The sequence below is a fragment of the Rhinolophus sinicus genome, linkage group LG01 (assembly GCF_036562045.2).
Source record: "Rhinolophus sinicus isolate RSC01 linkage group LG01, ASM3656204v1, whole genome shotgun sequence".
Classification (NCBI taxonomy): domain Eukaryota; kingdom Metazoa; phylum Chordata; class Mammalia; order Chiroptera; family Rhinolophidae; genus Rhinolophus; species Rhinolophus sinicus.
Genome location: NC_133751.1, coordinates 185,488,595 through 185,510,648, shown reverse-complemented (window position 1 = coordinate 185,510,648; position 22,054 = coordinate 185,488,595). Strand labels below are relative to the sequence as shown.

Below are 22,054 nucleotides of genomic sequence, written 5' to 3'. Positions count from 1 at the left end.
AAGGCTGGCTGTTATTTCCCAGAAAACCTCTTTGTCAAATATTCAACATACACATTTAACTGTAATACAGTTTCATCTAATTTGGTTACAAATGCAATTCATCCAAAGGGTAATATAAACCAAATGACTTTTTTTTTTCAAAATGGAACTAGACAGCTTAATTATAGTTTTAGGAGACTTTATCAGTTGCATTTTGCTTTATTTTAAAATAATACATATATATCTTTATTCAATAACTTGTTTATTTTATACTATTTAGATATAGATACTATTGGCCCTCTCTGTAGATAATTGTGAAATTATAATTAGAGATTTTTTTACTATTATTCCATTCACTTTTACTTGATAGTTTTGATGAAGATGATGATGATGATTCGACAATGTCTCCAGGATAATGTACAGTGTTATAAAAGAAATTCAGGCAAATAATTTTCTTAAAATGTTTGTTCAAAATATGAATGATAGCAATAAAAAATAAATGCTGTCAGTGGTACCCAAGATGACAGGACACAAGAAAGACAACCTACGGTGAATCTCACTGCCGTCAATAGGCAATACGCATAAGTAATTTGCCTAATTCTGCCAGAGATACAGAACGTATAGCATCATGAACTGAGAAACAAAGCTAAATTATGCCACACAGGAACTTTTATACCTGCTTATTCAAAATAAAAGCAACTGTGAAATTTGTGAATTTTATACAAAATAATCAACCAACAATGTGTGAGATTATTAAAATCATACAGGATTCTACATAATTAAAAACAGCAATTTTTAAATTAGAATATCATTATTGTTTTGTGCTTGCAAAATGATAAATGAATCCCTTCACAGCAATCATGGAAATCACTAGAAAGTTTCCATCAATGGTAAATAGATTTCTTTGAGCTTATGCTTTGATCCACTTACATTTTCTTTTTTTCACACAATGCTTTATTTTTACATTTGAAACAGATCTATCACTTGCAAAATGCTGTGTGAAGAAATTAAGTACTATTTATGAAGACATATATATTTACATACGCATAGAACTAATAAGTGAGTTTAGTAAGGTCACAGGACAGAAAGTCAACACAAAAATAAATAACAATTTTACATACTAGCAATGTACAATTGGAAACCAACATTTTAAAACAAAATACCATATTCAAGCCTACAAATGTAATACTCTAAATATAAATTTAACAAAACATGTACAGTACATGTATGTTAAACCTACAAAATTCAAGTGCCCTCTCCTCTCTCTGCCACCAATGTCCTAATTGATATTCTCTACTCAAACTCCATCTCCAAATTCAGAAATTCCTCAGTTCTCATGTCTCTACATTCTTTGTTTTATTCATGTCCCCTCACATTTTGGGGATCTACCACAAAAGCCAAAGAACATGTCTGGCAACGCAGGACAGTTTTTGAAAGTGTAAAAAGGTAACACAGTCTAATCAAGTGTTTGTTAAATTTGTATGAAAGAGAGAAAGAGAGAAGAGAGATCTGCCATTTATTGAGTACTTGCTGCGTGCCAGACCCTATAGAAGACCTATTGACATGTTCTGTATCATTTCAGCCTTATGACAACCTTATGAGGTCAATAATATCTCCATTTTACAGATTAAGAAACTGAAAAGTTTCTGAATTGCCCAAGTGTGAATGAATGCTAAGATTCAAGATGTCTGACTCAAGCCCATGTTTGGACCATTCGGCTGTACTCCTTTTCTAATTAAATGTAAATATGAATGCTTACACTTTCAAGGTATTCCACATTAGTATAAATAATTGTAATAGAGACAAAGTGTGTTCCTTTGAAGTCTGATCTGATTCTTGAAAAGAATCAAACTTTCTGGGGCCAAGGTTATGGAATTAGGTTAAGTCATAAAACTGAGTGCAATGATTTGGGGCAGGAATTCACTTCTATGTGTTCAAAATAATGAGGCAGAATTTTTGTGTGATTCATAAATTGATTCTAATGGTATTTCAAAGGGTGTCAGAAAGTACTCTCAGTTATGGTGTATTTGCATTAATTTTTTTGTGTGTGTGGCTTTAAAACACAAATTCAAATCTGGATTCTAGAGTATACATATCAATAGAACAGCACATGCAGTTGTTTTTCGCAGGTAATAATAAATTGTGAGATTAAAGGGGACCATCCATGCAATGTGCCTAGCAAAATATTAAAGTATTAGGAATGTAGTAAACACTTCATACATGCTTGCCATTGAAGTTAATACTAATTATAATGAATTAATTTCTTTGCAATCATCGATTATGAATGCTGTGTTTGCTACTGAAAAAGAATTGGGGAGGTAAAATCAGATGAATTTTAACATGAAAAATAATAATAAAGTTACATAAATAAAATAGATGGCTAAGTTAATGGCTATAATGAACCAGAAATGATAAAGCAAGTGAACCTCTCAGATTACAATTATAAGGGAAAGCAACAACACAGGGAATACAAATACTCAGTCACATATGGGCTTAAACTATCAATAGACCCAGAGCAACTACTTGTATCTAAACATGGAAGGAGATTTATCTTCCAGACAGCAATTAGACATCACTGGTTTGAAAAAAACAAACAAACAAACAAACAAAAAAACAAGTTACTTAATTGATAAGTGGTTAGGAGAGATGAAAGGATTATCAGGTTTTAGAGGGGAGAGAACATAGATGTGGTATTAGAGATGGATAGGCTAAATAGGGATGTGCTAATGGGGTCTTAATGACTCCATCTGCCATAGAGTTTTCACTAATTAGGAAATTAACAACGTTGACCAAATCAAATGCATGACATTTAGAAATAATCTTTCAAAATTACCTCAGAAGTGTTAAATTTCTAGAGAAAACTTTTTCTTCCTTTTTTTTAAATTAGTTTCAGGTGTACAAAGCAATGTAACAGTTAGACATTTACACCCCTCACAAAGTGATAACCCCCCATCCCCAAGCTACTACCCCTCTGACATCATATATAGCTGTTACAATACCATTGACTATCTTCCCTAGGCTGTACTTGATCTGTTATAGAAAAATATATATGTATTTCACTATGGAAAGGCTTCTTCCATTGGTTCATGATTCGTTTTGGTGCCCAATGTGGGGTCTGATTCTGGGGCTCGATTCTGAGGCCCCACCGATTCTGAGGCCCGCTTTTGGGACTCACTTAGTGGGGCTCAAAAAGGATGGTCCACTTCGAGTCGGAATACAAAAACTTTCAAAGAGGTTTCACGGCACAAGGCCTGGGAGAGGTCGCGACAACTACTGGAAGAAAGTAGGGTAACTCCTGGAGAATTTAACCAAGGTAAAAAGGCGGAATTTTCTCTTTCTGTGTGCAAAGGTGTGAACGTGTGAGTGTGTGTTTATGCTCCACGGACTTTTGCTACGGAGCTTGATTGGGCCCGAATCTGTGGTTCCGTGGTCCCGTCATATGGCATAACGGTGATTTGGCACTTAGGCCACCAGGATCAGGGTTTATGGGAGTACACCTTCGCCAAGACGACCTGAAAGTCCCACGGGGGACGCGGCCAGGCGGGCATCTGAATCAGTTCAGAGTGAAAGTCTCTTTCCTCTCTATCCTTTGCTCTATACATAATGGGGAATGTTAATAGCCAATATAGGCCTTATATTTGTTTGCTCAAGCACCTTCTTGAGGCAGGAGGAGCTCAAGTGTCAGATCAGAAATTAGAGGAGCTTCTCCAAGTGATTGAAACTCATTGTCCTTGGTTCCCAACTTTAGGGACGTTAGATTTAAAAACACAGGGAAAAAAAGGAAACACAGAAATCTGAGGAAAAGGAAAAAGGGTTTTTGAAAACTCCCACAGTATATACATCATTGGAGCCCTCAGCTCCCTCCCCTGATCTACAATCGCAGGCTTTTACAGCATGTGAATGGGATTCACCCGCGCAGCAGGGAAAGAAAAAGGCTAATCCCTTTCTTTCTGCTGCGCGCGCACCTCCCCCTCCTTCAGGAGGCTCCCCCACAGTTCTCTCCGCAGTGGAAAAGGGTATAAAGCAGGCGAGGCTGGAAGGAGACATCGAGGCATTTGCCTTTCCTGTGGTCATTCGTGAGGGCGTTACACCTGACACGAATCCAGACCACCCTAACAGTGTTCAGGAAGTTTCACATGAGCCATTTTCATTTAAGCTGTTAAAGGAGCTTAAACAAACTGTAACACAGTACGGCCCTATGTCTCCTTACACCATGGGTCTTATATGGAGTGCAGCTTATGGCAATAGATTAATTCCCACACATTGGAACACCCAAAATTTGTCTTTCCTCATCCCAGTTTTTGCAATTTAAAACTTGGTGGATTGATGGTGCAGAAACCCAAGCTAGATTTAATCAGGCTCACAATATAGCTATTGTCAAAGATCAATTGCTAGGGAGTGGCCATTGGGAAAACCCCCAAGATCAAATAGGAATGAATGAGCAGGCTATTGAACAATTACAAAGAATTTGCCTAATGGCATGGGAAAAAATAGAAACTGAGGGTAAAGCCCCGATGTCATTTCAAACAATCTTACAAGGTCCCTGAGAACCATACTCTGAATTTGTTGCCAGGTTACAGGATGCTATCAACAAACATGTAGCCAATTTACAGGCAACTGAGATAGTTTTACAAATATTGGCATAAGAGCATGCCAGTGATGACTGCAAAAAAGCCATCGGGACCATGAGAGGAAAAACTGACATATGGGATACATCCGTTTGTGTCAAGGAGTAGGGACTGAACTATTTAAAACTAATATGTTAGCCCAAGCCATGACTGGATTCAAAATAGGTCAAAATAAATTTTCTGGTAGTTGCTACAATTGTGAGAAGCCAGGCCATATCAAAAAAGAATGCAGAAGGAAAAATAAAAACAGTTCTCATTTGCCTAATGCTAATACTGTTATGGGACCTAGACCCCCTGGATTGTGCCCTAAATGCCAAAGAGGAAATCATTGGGCTTCTGAATGTAGATCAGTTTTTCATAAAAATGGGATCCCTCTTCAGGGAAATGAGAGGTGGGGCCAGCCCCAGGCCCCCATGACGAAAACCAGGACATATGTAAATCAGACTGTTTTACACAATTATCAGGCAGTACTTTCCCCCGAATTTCAATTCAATTAAGTCCTACTATGGAAAGGAGTGCTGCTATAGATCTCTGCAGCATAAAATATTTTATTACTTCCTGGAGAATCTCATTTACATGTGCCCATTGGACTTTTTGGACCAATCCCCCCAGGTACTGCTGGACTTCTTGGTCGTTCTAATTTAATATCCAAGAGAGTTACAGTTCATACAGGTATTGATTGATTCTGACTATAAAGGAGAAATTAAAATTATAATGTCCTCATCTGTTCACTGGACAGCTAAAAAGAGAAAACGGATTGCACAATTACTTTTGCTTCCATATGTTCTCCCAGGAAAGGAGAGAACTCAAAAAAACAAAAAACTGAAGGTTTAAAAACGCAGGACAGACAGAAATTTTTCTAGCAAAAAGTGTCTACATTCTTCCCTGCCTCGGGCCAAAGGGACAAAAAATGATTTTTACAGCCCTATGTTGCAGATATTCCAGTTAATTTGTGGGGTTAAGATTTACTTCCACAATGGAAGGCAGAAATTTGTATACCACCTGAACAATACAGTCCTCAGAATCAACAGATTATGAGTCAAATGGGGTATCAAACAGGAAAAGGTTTAGGAAGATTTTAATCAACCTATATGTATAGGTTGAGGGAATTACTCAACCTATACAGCCCTCATCTCAACGAGGACGTAAGGGACTGGGATTTAAATAAAAAAATCAGGATGCTCAAGTCCTTCTTTGCCTTTACGAATGTTAATTTTCCCTAATCCACATTCGCTTAGGGTGGTAATTGTTCAAACCTAGTAGAGTGTTTTTTTTTTTACATAACGAATTCACTAAGTAACTTCCAAACTATGTAGAGTTGATCTCAAAACTCCTATCATGAGCTCACACCAGAGTGCTTCATTTAAATAAACAAAAACCAAGTAAAATAGTGGTTGTTTCTCCTAAAAACTAATTGGACTTTACCTAAAAAACTCAGACAGGCTCCTATTTCTCAAGGTTTTACAGTTTTTACAGATGGATTTAATAATGGTAAAACAGTAATTGTATCAAAACAGACAATGGTTTTACATATACTAGTGCTAAGTTTACAAAATTCTGTGCTGAATGGCACATTACTCACACCACTGGTATTCCTTACAACCCACAGGGTCAAGCCATCATTGAACGTGCTAATGCCACATTGAAAAAACAATTACAAAAACAAAAAGGGGGGAGGAAAAGGAGACCCCCCACAGATACAATTAGCAAGAGCCATGTTTACTTTACATTTTTTTAATTCTTCTGGCTCAGATTCCAAGGCCAGTACTTGGACATACTGCAGCTGAGAGACATTTCAATAGTCTCCAGAGTCCAAAACCTTTGGAAAATGTGCCTATTTGGTGGAAGGATATTCAAACTAATCAATGGCATCAAGGAACTTTATTAACCTGGGGAGGAGGCTTTGCTTGTATTTCTCCAGGTCCTGAAGAAAAACCTCTTTGGATTCCTGGTCGGTGTATCAAACCATACCATGAGCGACAGCCCACAGAAGAGAAGACATCTATAGATACCCATCCACGCCCCTAAGGTGTGGGAAAGCTCTCACTCCACACAGGAGAGGAGACACTTTCCACAGCCATGGAAGAACTATCTCATTTGAATCCACTCACATGGGTGAAAACCCTAGGTGGAGGATTTGCTGGTGCTATTGCTATTCTGTTCATTGTTTTATGTTTATTTTGTTTTACAACAAGCCCTCTGATGGGCCATAAGTGAAAGAAATATCTACAGAGTCTGTTTCTCATACTTCAAAAACAAAAAAGGGGGAGATGTTGCCACGCAGCAGCCTACCCGTCTGTCTCCTTGTACCTGCCCCCCAAAGAAAGGAGAGTCTGTAAGACGGATCCTTTCAGGGACTTTGCTAAACCTTTGTGTTTGCACCTTCTGCCTCCCTGTTTGGTCCCAGGAAGATGGCTGGTCAGCCAATGACAGGTACAACTTTCCACGTGGAAAGCAACCTAAGACAGGCGGAGCCAAGTGGGGACCAACGGGAGAGTCCACGGGGTTCACAGAGGTGGGCACAGCCCCCCACCTTCCTCAGGCTAAGGAAAGCCTCAGCCTCTGTGGCTGCATTCCTTCCCGCAAGGGAAGTGATTCAATGCTGTGCTCTCCATCTATTCATATGCATATAGGCTTTGTCCCTTAGGGAAGTTGAGACTCATAGGTACAGCAGCCTGCAGGCAAGGGTGATTGGCTTGAATCAGTTTCCTATTATGGTGTACGGAATTCACAGATCTTAAGATTGACAAGCTTTATCCCCACCTAACTAATAAAAGCTAATGTGCAGGCCTGGTTAGGTGCCACAGACCAGACCTTGAGGCAGCTGGTCCCTTGGCCTCCGCTTGCACTCTATTCATGGCTACTGTTTTTTCTTAACCCTGTGCCGCCCTCCTCGCTCCCCACAACCGTCATCGTGCTGGAGGTGACACTTTTGTGATAGTGTTTAGGGCAGAGGCTCTTAAACTTAAGTAGCATAAGAATCCTAGGGAGGGCTGGAGAAAACATAGTTCCCGAGCCCCATTCCCAGAGTTCCTGATTCAGTGGGGCTAGGATAGGGCGAAGAATTTCATTTCTAAGTTCCCATTGATGCTGACCGATGCTACCAGTCAGACGACTAGTCTTTGAGAACTAGTTTTGCAGTCCTTGTGTAACCAAAGTGCATATCATCTGGGACAAGAAAAACCCACACAGCAGGGCTGAGGTCCCAATAATCTCATTAAATTTGATAGAATGACAGAAACATCCCTTCAAAGAAGATTATTTTGTACTCTGATGTCACCTTCCCGTTCGTCTCCAACGTACAAATGCTTTGGCTCTTGTGCACAAACACTTATGCAGACTTTAACTTGGTTTAGTATCTTGCTCCAATAATCTATAATGCTTTTTGGGGAACCATATGAAATATGCTTCTGCTGTAATGCAATCTTCCGTCTGTGTATGAGAGATGAGTGGTTTAGAGGTTTTCTGTGGTGCACATTCTGTCTCTCAATTTGAGCAGAAGGAAATAAGTTGATGTCAGTCAAAACACTTCTAACCTGTCAGATTATTTTTTAAGAATTTACATGTTTATAAAAGATAGAAAAATAACAATCTTGGAAGGATAAATTTTCTGCTCAATAAATCCATATAACAATTGTGGTTGTTTTTGTTTTTTTACAGTATTTTTATAGTTCTATTATTTATATTTTTGTTGCTCTTTGGAGATATCTCAATGACAGCTCAGCAATAAAGGCCATATGAATGCCTCTTTGTGGTACAAAACATTTCACTATTCTTAACAAAGGACAAGTGTTAATGTATTGAAACTGAGAATGAGACACAAAAACTCAAGTTCCTGATTCAGATATAATGGCTCTAACTAATGAAATGAATGCATGTTACACAGAATGGCTTCTGGCTATCTTGTCCACATTCCCCATTTTAGCCTATTTCAACTGAACTGAGTACCATGTATTTAAAAAGATAGAGAAGACTTATTTAGGTGTGTTACAGCAAGGTAGGAATAAGAAGTGACCAACTGCCCTTTTCTCTGCGTTCTATCCTTAGGATAGGACATTCGCCTTGTGCAGCCATGTTCTCTGAAAAGGAATAAGGCTAGGACAGAGCAGATGTTAGTGACACTCTTAGATTACAAAGATTGTTTCAGGAAATCTCATAGGGATCTAATTAGATCACCCAGAACAATTATTCTGTCCAATCAATGAATTCTGAGTGCTATAGAAGACTAGGCTCACGTATCTCTGATATCTGGTCTCTCGTAATCCCTAAAGACCCATGTTTACGAGAAACAGATTTTCTTATACATGTTAAATCTAAAGTGGGATTTTTTTTTCATTAGCTCCTTTCTTCTTCGGAACCAATCAGGAGCGCATTAAAGTTTCCTCTACTTTATCTGTTTATATGATTCTTGTAGCCTGGCCTTCTTATTCATTTTAAAGCAAAAAGTACTCAACATCTAACCTAAACACATTTAGCATTCAATTTTACTTCTCTTTTAACAGTCGATAATCATAAAAATATTCTGTTGGAAAGTTCTCCTAAACATGATCATACCTTCACAGGCTCCCCTTTGGTTTTCAATTTTATTTATCTCATCCAGATTAAATAATCACAATCAGAATTTTGAAAGACATTCTCTGCAATACACCTTCAGAACTAATACTTTGAAACATATTATGAGCATACTTAAGTGTATTTCCTACTCTTTGGCAAATTTCTTTATCTGAAAATTCTTGCCGGATATTTTCACTTCTCATATTGTTTCATCAAATTATTTCATAAAATTGTGAACAGCTAACAGACTACCTTGAGAATATATAATTCTTATTTATTTTCCAATCCAATAATTTTGTTCTTAAAATAATTGAATTAAATTCCCTTTTTAATTCTTCAATTTGAAGGTGAGCCAAAATCCTGATTATGTATACAGCAGTTACACTGAGATTTCAGCTAATAAATAGCATTTTTTGGTTACTTGGTGCATGCCAGAAACCATATTAAGTCCTTTACATGCATTGCCTCATTTAACACTCATAACAACTCCATGAGCGATTTTATTATATACTCATATATTAAAGATACTACTATAGGATGTAATTAACTTGCTCAAAGTCTCCAACTTTTAATGACTAATCCAGGACTCAAGCTCAAATTGTTTTTATTCCAAATGCATGTTTATACAAACACTATGTAATATGAGTATTTTCAAGACTTCAAGGTTGTATATGTATTGTTGAAGTGAGAAGTTACCCCTGGGGTATGATATCAAATATGTCTCCCATGAGTCTATGGTGACTCAAAAATTTATCTTTCAAAATGCATTATTTTGGTGAAAGCTTTTGCCTTATTTTTTATGCCTATTAGAGTCAATAAATTACACCTTATGTATTAATCTGCCCTCTGTTATCACCTGCCTTTTTTTTTCTCTTACCTTATGGATTTGTTTTTCATCTTGCTTAAGGCTTCTAGCTGGACATTTGTTTCCAACCTTCGCTGCTTCCCTTAGATCAGAGCTGTCAAGCTCTTCACTTGAGGCCTCTCAGAGAAGTCAATCCAGAGAGGGCAGGTCTCTGAACGGTCAGCTAACCTTCACCCAGAGAAGCTCTGTCTTTACCTGTTTCCCATATTGAGTTCCCCCAGAAGTGTTCATTTGAATAACATTCTCTGGCATATTAAATCTTTTCCTCCTTCTTCTCTTCTACACAGCTAGAGGTACCTTTACGTTACTTTGTTCTAAATTTGAAATCCTCTAGAGTGGCCAGAACTCATTGGCTGAGCAGTCTGTTGTACTAGAACCAGATATCTGAGTCTTTGGGCCTTTCCCCTGAAATGGTTTCCCCAGGATCTTTGCTAGTCATCATGCTCATCCCCATGGTCTCTTGAACCAAAGGGGATTTACTCACACTCCAGAGGTGACCAAGGTGACCAAAATTTAACTTTTAATACACCTCTGTAAATTAATTTATAACAAAATCAAAGGTTTTATTAACATTCCCTTTCAGGAGTGGCTTCCTTCAATATTACCATTTCAATAGTTACTGCTTTCCCCTTACAATTAAACTTCAGGTGGCTAATAATTATTTAATATTTACTGTATTATAATTTAACTTTTAAAACAACTTTGAAAGGTAGATCTTATCATATTCATTTTTCAATGGAGAGTTCAGATAATTTGCCCAAGGGGACACAGACACACACACACACACACACACACACACACACACACACAGCTTTGATGAACAGCAGACTAAAGTTGCTTTGCAAATTATAACTTCATTAGGATTTTGATCCCAAAACTTGCAATGCATTACTTAATGAAGGCTATAACCAAAATAGGTTACATTTTAAGTGAAACAGGTGATTTAAGATAAAAAACTTAAACTGGACAATTATTATAAACTGAAGAGGAACGCTAAGAAAAATCATATAAATTACTAGATTAATAGTTAGCAACACACACACAAAATAATCAAATACAAAGAAAGGGAAAACTTAGAAGTCAGGGCAAGAAACACTTCATTTATGATTCATCTTCTGACTCACCCTCAAGTAGGAAAAAGAAATCTTCTAACTTGATATGAACAAAAGGCACAGAGAATTCATTTTGAGAAAAGGAATTTTGAAATCTTGAGAAATTTTTAAATATTTTTAAATATATAGCTGAAAATCAACAGGGAAATAAGTTGGCTACGTTTCCTTTCTTTGAAAAATCTTTAGGAAAATTGATCTACATATGTCCAAGAATAGAAAAAGATTACTGCCATTTAATTAAAATTTTCAAAAAAATATCTGATAACTGTCTCTTTTATCATTTACAAGTAGCTGTGTCCTGAATGAAAAAAATCTAAGCAAAACATTTATTGAAAACTACTAGATTAGAATAAAAAATGTTTTAAAATAGATGCTAAACACCATAGTATTTCACTTAGCAATGCATAATCACATCTTTGACAACCTTATTTTGCAATAAGCCAATTGCTAGAATTCTTACTGTTACCAAACATTAGGTTTACTAATAATGCTTTAAAACAGTCTCATATACCAAACTGTAGTTTTAATGCCTTAAATTTGATAGTTTCCAGCTCTCTAGGATATGAACAAATACCAACATTATGGCTTTAGTGTGTTGACAACAGCCTCTTTCTCTCATATACAGACAAAGAAGATAAAACACCATCATTCAAGTGATGTAATTTTAAGAAGTAAGGACACCCTGTAAATTTAGCAAGTCAGCCTCCTTTTATTTCTTGCTTCCCCAGCTGTGCTACTTCTCACTAAAGGCTAGTGTCTGAATTCCATCATTACAGATGATTTTTATAGCGTGAGATATCTACTGTATCTTAGGTTGTATCAGTTAGGATTTTGGTGTTCTGGCTAAAATTAAAAAAGATAATTTTATTTAGAAAGCTATAGAGGACTTACACATTTGACAAAATAAGTATGAAAAACAAGTCAAAACCTAAACATTTCAGAAGGATTAACTAACAAAGTGAATCTCTGTTATCAGGACTAGTTCAGTCTGGACATCACAGCCATCACAGGACTTTGATGCTTCTGCCACTGGACACATCTTCACTGCCGTCTCCAATCAATCATAACCCCCTTTCAGCTTCCCCTGCCAGCAGGTAGCCAAGCTATAGAAGAAAGCCTTATCTCCCTTGGGAAAAGCAGCAGGAAGGTGCTGCTCTACTGGCTCCTGTGGTCAAGGGCAGGGCATTTCCTCTGTAGCAGTCAGAATTTAGTCAGAAAAAGAGCCCCCTCTCTAAATGTTTCAATAGGCAGAGATTTAATAAGAAGAAGAATTAGGTGCTTACAAAACAATTGGAAGGGCTCCCAGCCCTCATATTTTTTTCTAGCCTTCATATACACTGGTTATAGTTAAAGCTGCTTTGATCAAAACTGTTATGAGCCTGTTTATTACCAATAGCCTGATCATCTGGTCCTTATCTTATACTCACACAATTGGAAAGCAAGTTCACCTAAAAATGAGGCAATAACATCTTTGCAAAAGGAATGTTCCTAGCATGATTCATGTGAATTATCGTGATCTATCTGCATATGACACGAAGCTGTTTAGAGAGTATAATAACAAATTACATGTGGTTGATGTAACTGCATAATAATTAACTAATTATTTATCAGAATTTTAATCTATTTTATGCTTTGTCTATTTTATACTTTGTCTCAGTTTGTAGTTTATTCTTTGGTTGCTTATGCCAATGTTGAAAATGGGCATTCCTTACACAAAGCCCATGATCTGTCATATTAACCTCCTGTTTCCTAATCTCATCCAAACAAACACTTTCTGTGAAAACAGATGTCATAGATGTTGAATGCTATTAATTTGTATTGAAGTATAATTGGCGTGCAGTACACTCATATATTGAATGCTCAGTGGTAAGTTTTGACATAAGCATATATTTGACATAAGCATAATCAATATCTAGCACTCCCAGAATTTCCCTCACACCTCTTTAGGATCCCTGCCTATCACTTCCATTCTCCTGCCAATCTCCAGGCATCCTATTTGTTTCACTATAGATTAGTCTTAATTTTCTATAATGTTAGATAAATGGAAAACACAGTAAGTACTCCTTTTTTGGCTTGTTTTACCCAGCATAATTATTTCTCACATAATTATTTTAAGATCTATTCATGTTGTTGTATGTATCGATATTTTATTCCTTTTTCTTGTTGAGTAGTGTTCCATTTTATGTGTATACCATAATTTGATTAATCTTTCTTGTTTTGGGCATTTGGGTGATTTCCAGGTTTTGACTAAACTGAATAAATCAGCTACGATCTTTCATGTGCAAGTCTTTGAATGCATATGTGCTTTCATTTATTTAGCTAAATATCTAGGAATGAAACAGTTGAATAATATGGTGGATGTATGTTTAATTTTTTAAGAAACTGCTAAACTGTTTTCCAAAATAGTTGTGCCATATTACATATCCACCAGCAGTACACAAAAACTCCTGTTGTTTCACCTCCTCACCTATGTACATTAGGCCTGGTTAGTGTTTTTACATTTTAGTCACTCTAATAAATGCATAGTGATGATGTCGTTGGGGTTTCAATGTGTATTTCCCTAATGACTGATGATGTTGAGCATCTTCTCATATGCTCATTTACCATTCATATATCTTAATTAATGAAGTGTTTGCTCATATCTTGTGTTCTTGGGTTAAATGTCATTAGGTCATAGCGTATTGTATAAAACACTAAAAGAAAGCTTCTTTCTGAAAACACTGACACAAAATGAATAATTATAAAAAAATTTAGTAGCATCAAAGAAATGCTACTGTAATATGGCTATCCTAATCTGTTCAGGCTGCTGTAACAGAATACCATAGCTTACGCGGCTTATTTACAACACAAATTTATTGCTTACAGTTCTGGAGGCTGGGAAGTTCAAGATCAAGGTGCCAAAGATTCGGTGCCTGCTGATTCTTCGTTCATAGATGGCACCTTCTCACTGTGTCTTCACATGGTAGAAGAGGCAAGGGAATTCTCTGCGATCTCTGTGGGAATTAATTCCGTATGAGGACTGTTTTCAGGACCTAATCACCTACCGAAGGCCCCACCTCCAAATACCATCACATTGGGGATTAGATTTCAACATACAAATTTTGGGAGGACACAAACATTAAGCTTACAGAAATGACAATGGTCATTCCACAGCCTTATCCACCATGTATAATAACACGCATAATATGACCTAGCTGTACAAGGTGGGTAAGAATTCTCACCTCTCTTAAATATCTATGTCCAGGATCTTTCCTTTTCTAATTTAGGTTTACCAAAAAAAAAGATGAATGAAAATGAAAAGCAAAACAGAAAACTTCTAAAGTTAAAAGTAACTTTTAAATTTGCTCCCCATATATTTTCATGGTGTTGATAATAACTTATTCAGTTAACTTAAATATAAATGGATAAAATATTTTCTTTAAATCGAAGTTCTTAGTTAAAGAATCTGAATGCCCAGGGTAACCCTTTCATCACCACTGGGGTGAAAAATGCAAAACAACTTTCCCTCACCATCTATGAGTGACATCACCCTTAGAGATAAAAACCAGCATACACACTATGTACAAAAGCATGCATTAGAAACTAAGAATAATGTAAGTCAGGGATCATGCAATGTATCTACTTTTAACCCCAAATAATTATGGTTTCACAAATACTAACACTGCTTTATACGGGGAATATCTATAGGGTATTAGGTGTTTTAAAGTTGAAAGCTACTCCCTTATGAATAGTAGAAAAAGAAGGTAGACAACTTCTTTTAATGGAAAGAATATAATAGCAAAAAATAAATGACACCTGCACAAATTGTCTCATTAAGGCTGTGAGAAAAACTTTTGTAATAAACTTACCTTCTCTGCTTCCCCATTGCTTCTGCCTCTGATGACTTTTCCTTAAAATGGCAGGGGGCCCTCAGCTAGATAGGCAGGGCAGAATCTGGTCCTACACACCATCACCCAATTTACATGGCATTAAGTAGCAATGTTAAGCAGACAAGAACCCTCTTCCCACTTCTCCCTTCCTTCTGCAGCCTCCGGGGAGCCAATTTGGAAAAAAATCACTTTTAGGAAGGCATGACTGAATATGCTTGTTAAGAAGAGAAAAATAGAGAGGAACAGGCAGAGAAGAAAATGGTTTGTGGGTAATTGAAATGTGGTGATAAGATTTCTATTATGTTCATATTTTCTATGTGGGGCTTGATCACTACAAATCAGTAGTCTCAGTATATAAAAGCACCCCTTCCCTGGAGTGAAAAAACAATCAGCTCATTAGGGAGGGTGGGTACAATGCTACTGTTTATTGCTCTCTTTTCTGAACTTGAAGGAAAAGTTATCATTTTGCCTTTTATTTGATGTTGGCATTACCCTATTAAGAAAATAATAACCAAGTATCAACATGGTTCCATGTCTTTGGGGGAGAAAGAAGAGTGATTTTGTAGACAGTACATCCACTTACAGGCACTGCAGCAACACCGTTGTTTGAAAGTAGAAAAGTTACTCATAAAAGAATTTTCTTTACAATGTGTAGGAGGGTAAAATAAAATTTAATCAGTTTGAATTTGATTCATATATATCTGTGTTTGCTGAGTCAACTGACAGAGAAGTCTAGACAACATTGTTTGTATGGGGGATAAGGGGTGAGGAGTAGCCTTGGAAATAACTCATCCATAGGGAGGAAGTAGCTGGCTCAGGAAGAAGACTGACTTTATCAGTGAGAGAGGAGAAGCTGTTATGAAAGTCATGCCTGGCTATGGCACTAGGAATTAACTCATGTCTGGGACTTATGTCTGGATCCAGTGGAGAGCAAAGATGCTGTGAATGAAAAGGAAGTGGATTTTCATTAAAAACTCTCTTAAGCATTGTATTGCTGGCAGTCACACCAGTACTATTCTACTAACAGAATGTGGTGGAACCGAGGAAAGAGTCTGATGACTATCTGAGGCACTCAGAAAGCTCAGGTGCCTGCAAGGATCCTCAGAAATGATTGGTAGAGGTGGAAGACTTTAAGAAGCTCAGCTCTGAACAAGATGGGTTGAATTATCATTTAAATCAATCTACTGTAACAGGAGAGAAGGCAGGATCTCTATACAGATGCAGGAAGGTGGGAAATGTAACAGTGGGAGTTCGTGCAAGTCTACTTGTTTCCATTTCCTTGGTAAGAAAGGAAATTAGTTCATCATGGGAGAGGGGGTAGAGGTGCTGAAGGAATGAGAAGAGAAGAGAAGGTTTGAAATAATCATTCATAGGAGAAGAAAATGTAGTCTGATTCCTGGGTGGCACTAAGGACCCACTTGAGATTAGTGTTTGTGAATGAAAAGTGAACCAGCCTGCAGGTTGTGAGTCCCTTTCCACCAACTCTGGACTCCACTATACCTCTGCTGATGGAGGAGTATAAGTGGAGGGACCGGGTGGTTCCCAGAAGCACATGGAGCTCAGGGATCTGGTAGGATCCCATAGTAGGGCATCCCATATGTAGGCTTTCATTCAGCACTTCATGGATATTATGACCAACATCTCTGCAATTCTTTTGGTTGGTTGGTCTCGACATAGTTGTTATTCTTCCAGACCTCACATCTGAGTTCTAGGTAACAGGAAGAAGAAAGGCAAATGGCAAAAAAATGTCTGTCTGTCAAGAAGGAGAAAAGGAAGTAATTAATGGAAAAAGAAAACAAATCTCATGAGAGTCCCTAGATGAAATAAGTGGACCGAAAGGAATGAGTGGGCAGCCTTGGGGGAAAGCCTCTATGGCGTGATGAGTTAGAAGTGTTTCACCAAGAACAGGAAAACCTTCCAGGGCTCACCATCTTATTTGTACCTGCTTCTAAGCGGTATGAGAGAGAGAATAATGACACAGGGAGAACAGTCTCCAACAATGAATGATCCAACTGTCACTGTGATTGATCATGATGGAAAGAGAAATAGCCACCTAAAACATCTAACCTAGGAAGAAAAGCACAGGAGAGATAATGACCTTCCGATTGCTAATGCTGTGGATATACGAGTTCAGACAATTAAGTTCAAAAACTCATCCTAGAAAAAGCACTACATACCTCATTGCTGAATATCACTACAGTCACCTTCGAAGTACTCCCCTTGGGAAGCTATGCACTGATGCCAATGCCTAGTCCACCCTTCAAAGCAATTTTGGAACTCTTCCTGGAATGGCCATCAGAGCTGTCGTCGTATTACCCTTGAGGTCCTGAATGTCATCAAAATGTCTTTCTTTCAATATTTCCTTCATCTTTGAGTGAAGAAAGAAGTCACTGGGGGCCAGATCAGGTGAGTAGGGAGGGTGTTCCAATACGGTTACTTGTTTACTGGCTAAAAACTCCCTCACAGACATTGCCCTGTGAGCTGGTGCATTGTCGTGATGCAAGAGCCATGAATTGTTGGCAAAAAGCTCAGGTCATCTAACTTTTTCACACAGCATTTTCAACACTTCCAAATAGTAAACTTGGTTAACTGTTTGTCCAGTTGGTACAAATTCACAATGAATAATCCCTCTGATATCAAAAAAATATCAGCAACATCATTGCAAGAAGTTCGCAAACTTAATAGTCAGACCTCGTAGAACATGTTAGGTCTAGGTTTTCTCTCGTGCACCTGGGAGCAAAGGTGAAGATGACTTCCAGAAGCAGGCTGGTGAAGTGTGAGGTAAAGGCAGAATTTACACTAAGTGCTTGTGGTTTTTGTCACGAATTAATGCCTCACCCAAATTTGAGAGTCCCTTCAAAATCTGTGAGCAACTCCATGGGGATTAGCTAGATCCCAGAACAGAAACAACAAATTCTGATAAATAACTTTAAACAAACTTACGGGGGAGAAAATATAGCTGGAACCAAACCTATCAATTATGATTACATACAACCCTGGCTGAATTCTGAGGAAGAGGTGATAGGAATATAACACAAAAATAAGATTCAGAATCCACTCTAAAAAAAGCACACAAAAAACAAAAAACTGTACCCTATGCAATAAGCGGGAAGTTTCCCATGAACATAAGAGACACAAAATCTGTGGGGGGAAAAAAATCACAGATAATTAAATAACAGAATGAGATGAGGGGTGAGATTGTAGACACAAAGAAACAAAGAAGAAGAAAGCAAATGTCAGTATTTTTAAAAGGAATGAGTCATAAGATTAACTTAACTGCGTGCTGCCTAATTTCCACCTCAGAAGGATGGAAGTTAAAGAGTGCAAAAATATGCTAGGTAAATGCTCAGGAAAACAAAGACCAAAGCACCATGGGAATGTCAGGTAAAGTTTGAACTCAAGAGAAAAAATGTTAAATCAGTAAAATAAAATAAAAAAGAGTCATTGAAAATGATTTTTTAAAAAAGCAATCCACCATGACAATGTACCAGTCAGAGATATCAATGGATAAAAGAAAAAGAATGTTCAAAAATGGTAGTATATTCTCCCTTATTAGCCTATACCAGGTCAAGTAGGGAAGATTTATGGAGATTTTAGAAAATCTGATATGATTATTCTGGCTAATCTGTACTGAATACAAAGAATATACTTTCTTTTGAAGGATCCATGGAGGATTTAGGGGGGGGTAAATGATTGTATGCTGGGTCAAAAGAAGAAAAGTAACTGAATTCAAAAGGTAAAGCTATGACAAATTGTATTCGCAGACACCAGTGTAATAAAATGATTAAAATATTTTAAGAATCACTTGAAGCAAACTAGAATTTATAAAACAATCCTGAACATTGGGGTCAAGAAGAAAAAGAGTGCAGAATTTCTAGGATATATACTAAAAACTAATTATAACTGGTAGTTTAGAACCTTTAATTGAGAAATGAAAAAATATGAATTAACTATTAATCGCAAAAATTTAAGAAGAAAACAAAATAAACCTATGTAAAGTGAAAACAAATTATAAAGGCTGCATAAAGATAACATTAAAATTGTAAAAGAACTAGAATAGACCCATAAAACTAGCATTTTGTTTCTGGAAACAAAAAGAATAAAGTAGCGAAATACAATGATCACTAGCTAGACTTATGAAGTCAAAATAGTGAAAGCACAAGCATACAAAATGAAAAATAATTAATGGGAAATAACCACATATACAGGGAATATTAAAACAAATAATAAAAGTACCATGCAAATTACAATATAAATGAATTTCACTATTTTGGATAATAAAAAATTATTTCTAAGAATCAGTAGTAATATAACTTAAAAATTAAGAGTAAAGTTACCATATGACCCAGCAATCTCTCTTCTGGGTGTCTACCCCAAAAATTTGAAACATTTGTTCGTAAAGGTACATGTACCCCTATGTTCCTTGCAGCAATATTCATGACAGCCAAGACATGGAAACAACTAAAGTGTCCTTCAATAGATGATTGGATGAAGAAAGTGTGGTACATACATACAATAAAATACTAAACAGTCATTAAAAACGATGAAATAGGGGCCGGCCCGGTGGCTCAGGCGGTCGGAGCTCCGTGCTCCTAACTCCGAAGGCTGCCGGTTCGATTCCCACATGGGCCAGTGGGCTCTCAACCACAAGGTTGCCAGTTCAATTCCTCGAGTCCCGGAAGGGATGGTGGGCAGCGCCCCCTGCAACTAAAATTGAACACGGCACCTTGAGCTGAGCTGCCTCTGAGCTCCCGGATGGCTCAGTTGGTTGGAGCGTGTCCTCTCAACCACAAGGTTGCCGGCTCGACTCCCGCAAGGGATGGTGGGCTGTGCCCCCTGCAACTAGCAATGGCAACTGGACCTGGAGCTGAGCTGCGCCCTCCACAACTAAGACTGAAAGGACAACAACTTGAAGCTGAACAGAACCCTCCACAACTAAGATTGAAAGGGCAACAACTTGACTTGGAAAAAAGTCCTGAAGAACACACTGTTCCCCAATAAAGTCCTGTTCCCCTTCCCCAATAAAATCTTAAAAAAAAAAAAAAAAAAAAAGATGAAATATTGCCATTTGTGGCAACATGGATGGATCTGGAGAGTATCATGCTAAGTGAAGTGTCAGATGGAAAAGGACAAGAACCATAAGATTTCACTCATATGTGGAATATAAAACAGAAAGTAACAAATGAACAAAGAAATAAAACTCATAGACAAGGAAACAAAAACTCATAGACACAGACAATAGTTTAGTGGTTACCATAAGTGACAGGCAGTGGGGAGAGGATAAAGGGGTCAAACATATGGTGACAGAAGGAGACTAGACTTTGGGTGGTGAGCACACAACACAATATACAGATGATGTGTTATAGAATTGTACACTTGAAACTCGTATAATGTTATTAATTAATGTTGCCCCACTAAATTTAATTTTTAAAAAAGAGAAAAGAAAATCAGTTGACTAACCTTCGCCTACCAAAAAAAAGCTAAAGCCCCAAATTGTTTCAAAGATAAATTTTCCTAAGCTTTCAAGGAACAAGTTATATCCATACAATTTAGACATTTAAGTGGTAGAAAGAAAAAGAAATCTCCTAATGTTTTATAAAGCTAGAATATCACAGACACTCAAATCTGAAAATTTAGCATAAACACATACAGGAGAATCATATTTATAAATGCGGTGGCAGCAAATCTAAATGAAATATGAAGAGATAGCCCTCAGCAGTATTTTGCAACTAGAATGTACCATGATGAAGATGAATCAGTTTCAAGAATACAAATATGATTCACTTTTAATGAAATCTTTTTAGTTTAGTGCAATGCAATAGCAAATGTTTGTATATTCAGAAAACTAAATATAATAACCTGATAGGCATCAGTTGAGTTTGTTTTCAGTACCTGAAACAGGGTGGGGCCAAAAAACTCAGTAATCAAGATAAATACTAATAATATTAACGCAAAACTCCACGATAAAGAAAATATAAAATTTTAAAAATTTACTCTTTAACTATAGTTGACATACAATATTGTATCAGTTTCAGGTGTGCAATATAGTGATTACCTTACAAAGTGACCACCACGACAAGCCAAGTACATTGCTATTAGGATGTTATTGACTACATTCCTTATGCTCTCCGTTACATCTGTGACTCATTTTATAACTGGCAGTTTGTACTTCTTAATCCCCTTCACCTTCTTTCCCACCCCGCAACTTCTCCCAGTACCAAATTTTAAAAGAAGGCAAGGTCCAACCCTGCACTTACATGACTCACCTCACCCATCCCAGCCCTGTTGAGAAGATACTGGAACACAGGGAGCAGGGTTGCTGCAGAGTCTGGACTAGAAGGGGATGCCCAGACCTGACTTGAAGGTGTTCTGAGCTGCTGGTGGTTCTCTAGGAGATTAGAGAGGGGACGCTGTGGGGAGTTCAGTCCTCTGAGGAAGGCTGATTCCCAGCTGGTGGTGGTGTTTTCAGGGAACATTAATGAGACTGTTCCTGGTCATATGTGGGGGAAATTTTTAGAAACTAGAAACTGAAGCCAACTTCAGTTGTCAGGGTGAAGAAATTTTCCTGGGGAATAGTGACAGGAACAAAAAGCAAGACAAGAAAAAGAGTGTCTCTTTTTCATTCTGTAATCTTCAGAACCCTTCTAATAATTCTAATGTATAGACGACAGCCGAGAAACTTGATAAAATAGAAATATGGTTTTTAACATCCTAGATCTAGCATCATAAAGGAGAGTATAAAAAGGAAGGTTTGAAGTGGAGAATCAATGATATAATAATGACTAATACTTGGAGCTTGGCAGTATGTGTTGATTTGATCAATAGAATGTGGGTGGAAGTGACACTGGGACAGTTTCAAACTGAGACCTTCAGAGACATTGCATTTTTTTTTTGGTCTTATTCTCCTGTACTTCTGCCATCTGCCATTAAAAGATGTCCTGGGTTTGAGGATAGTGTGGAGACACATGGAGAAGACCTAAGCCCAGTAAGCAGTCTGGAACCAAGCCCAGATGAATTAGCCAAATTCCATTGGACCCACACAGACGT

General features: G+C 37.4%; 1 pseudogene; it reads right to left on the bottom strand.

Annotated features, from left to right (window-relative positions):
* The window catches only part of LOC109445101 (developmental pluripotency-associated protein 2), a 136,451-nt pseudogene extending 114,773 nt beyond the window's left edge, over positions 1–21,678 (bottom strand).
* Positions 21,679–22,054: the final 376 nt, after the last annotated feature.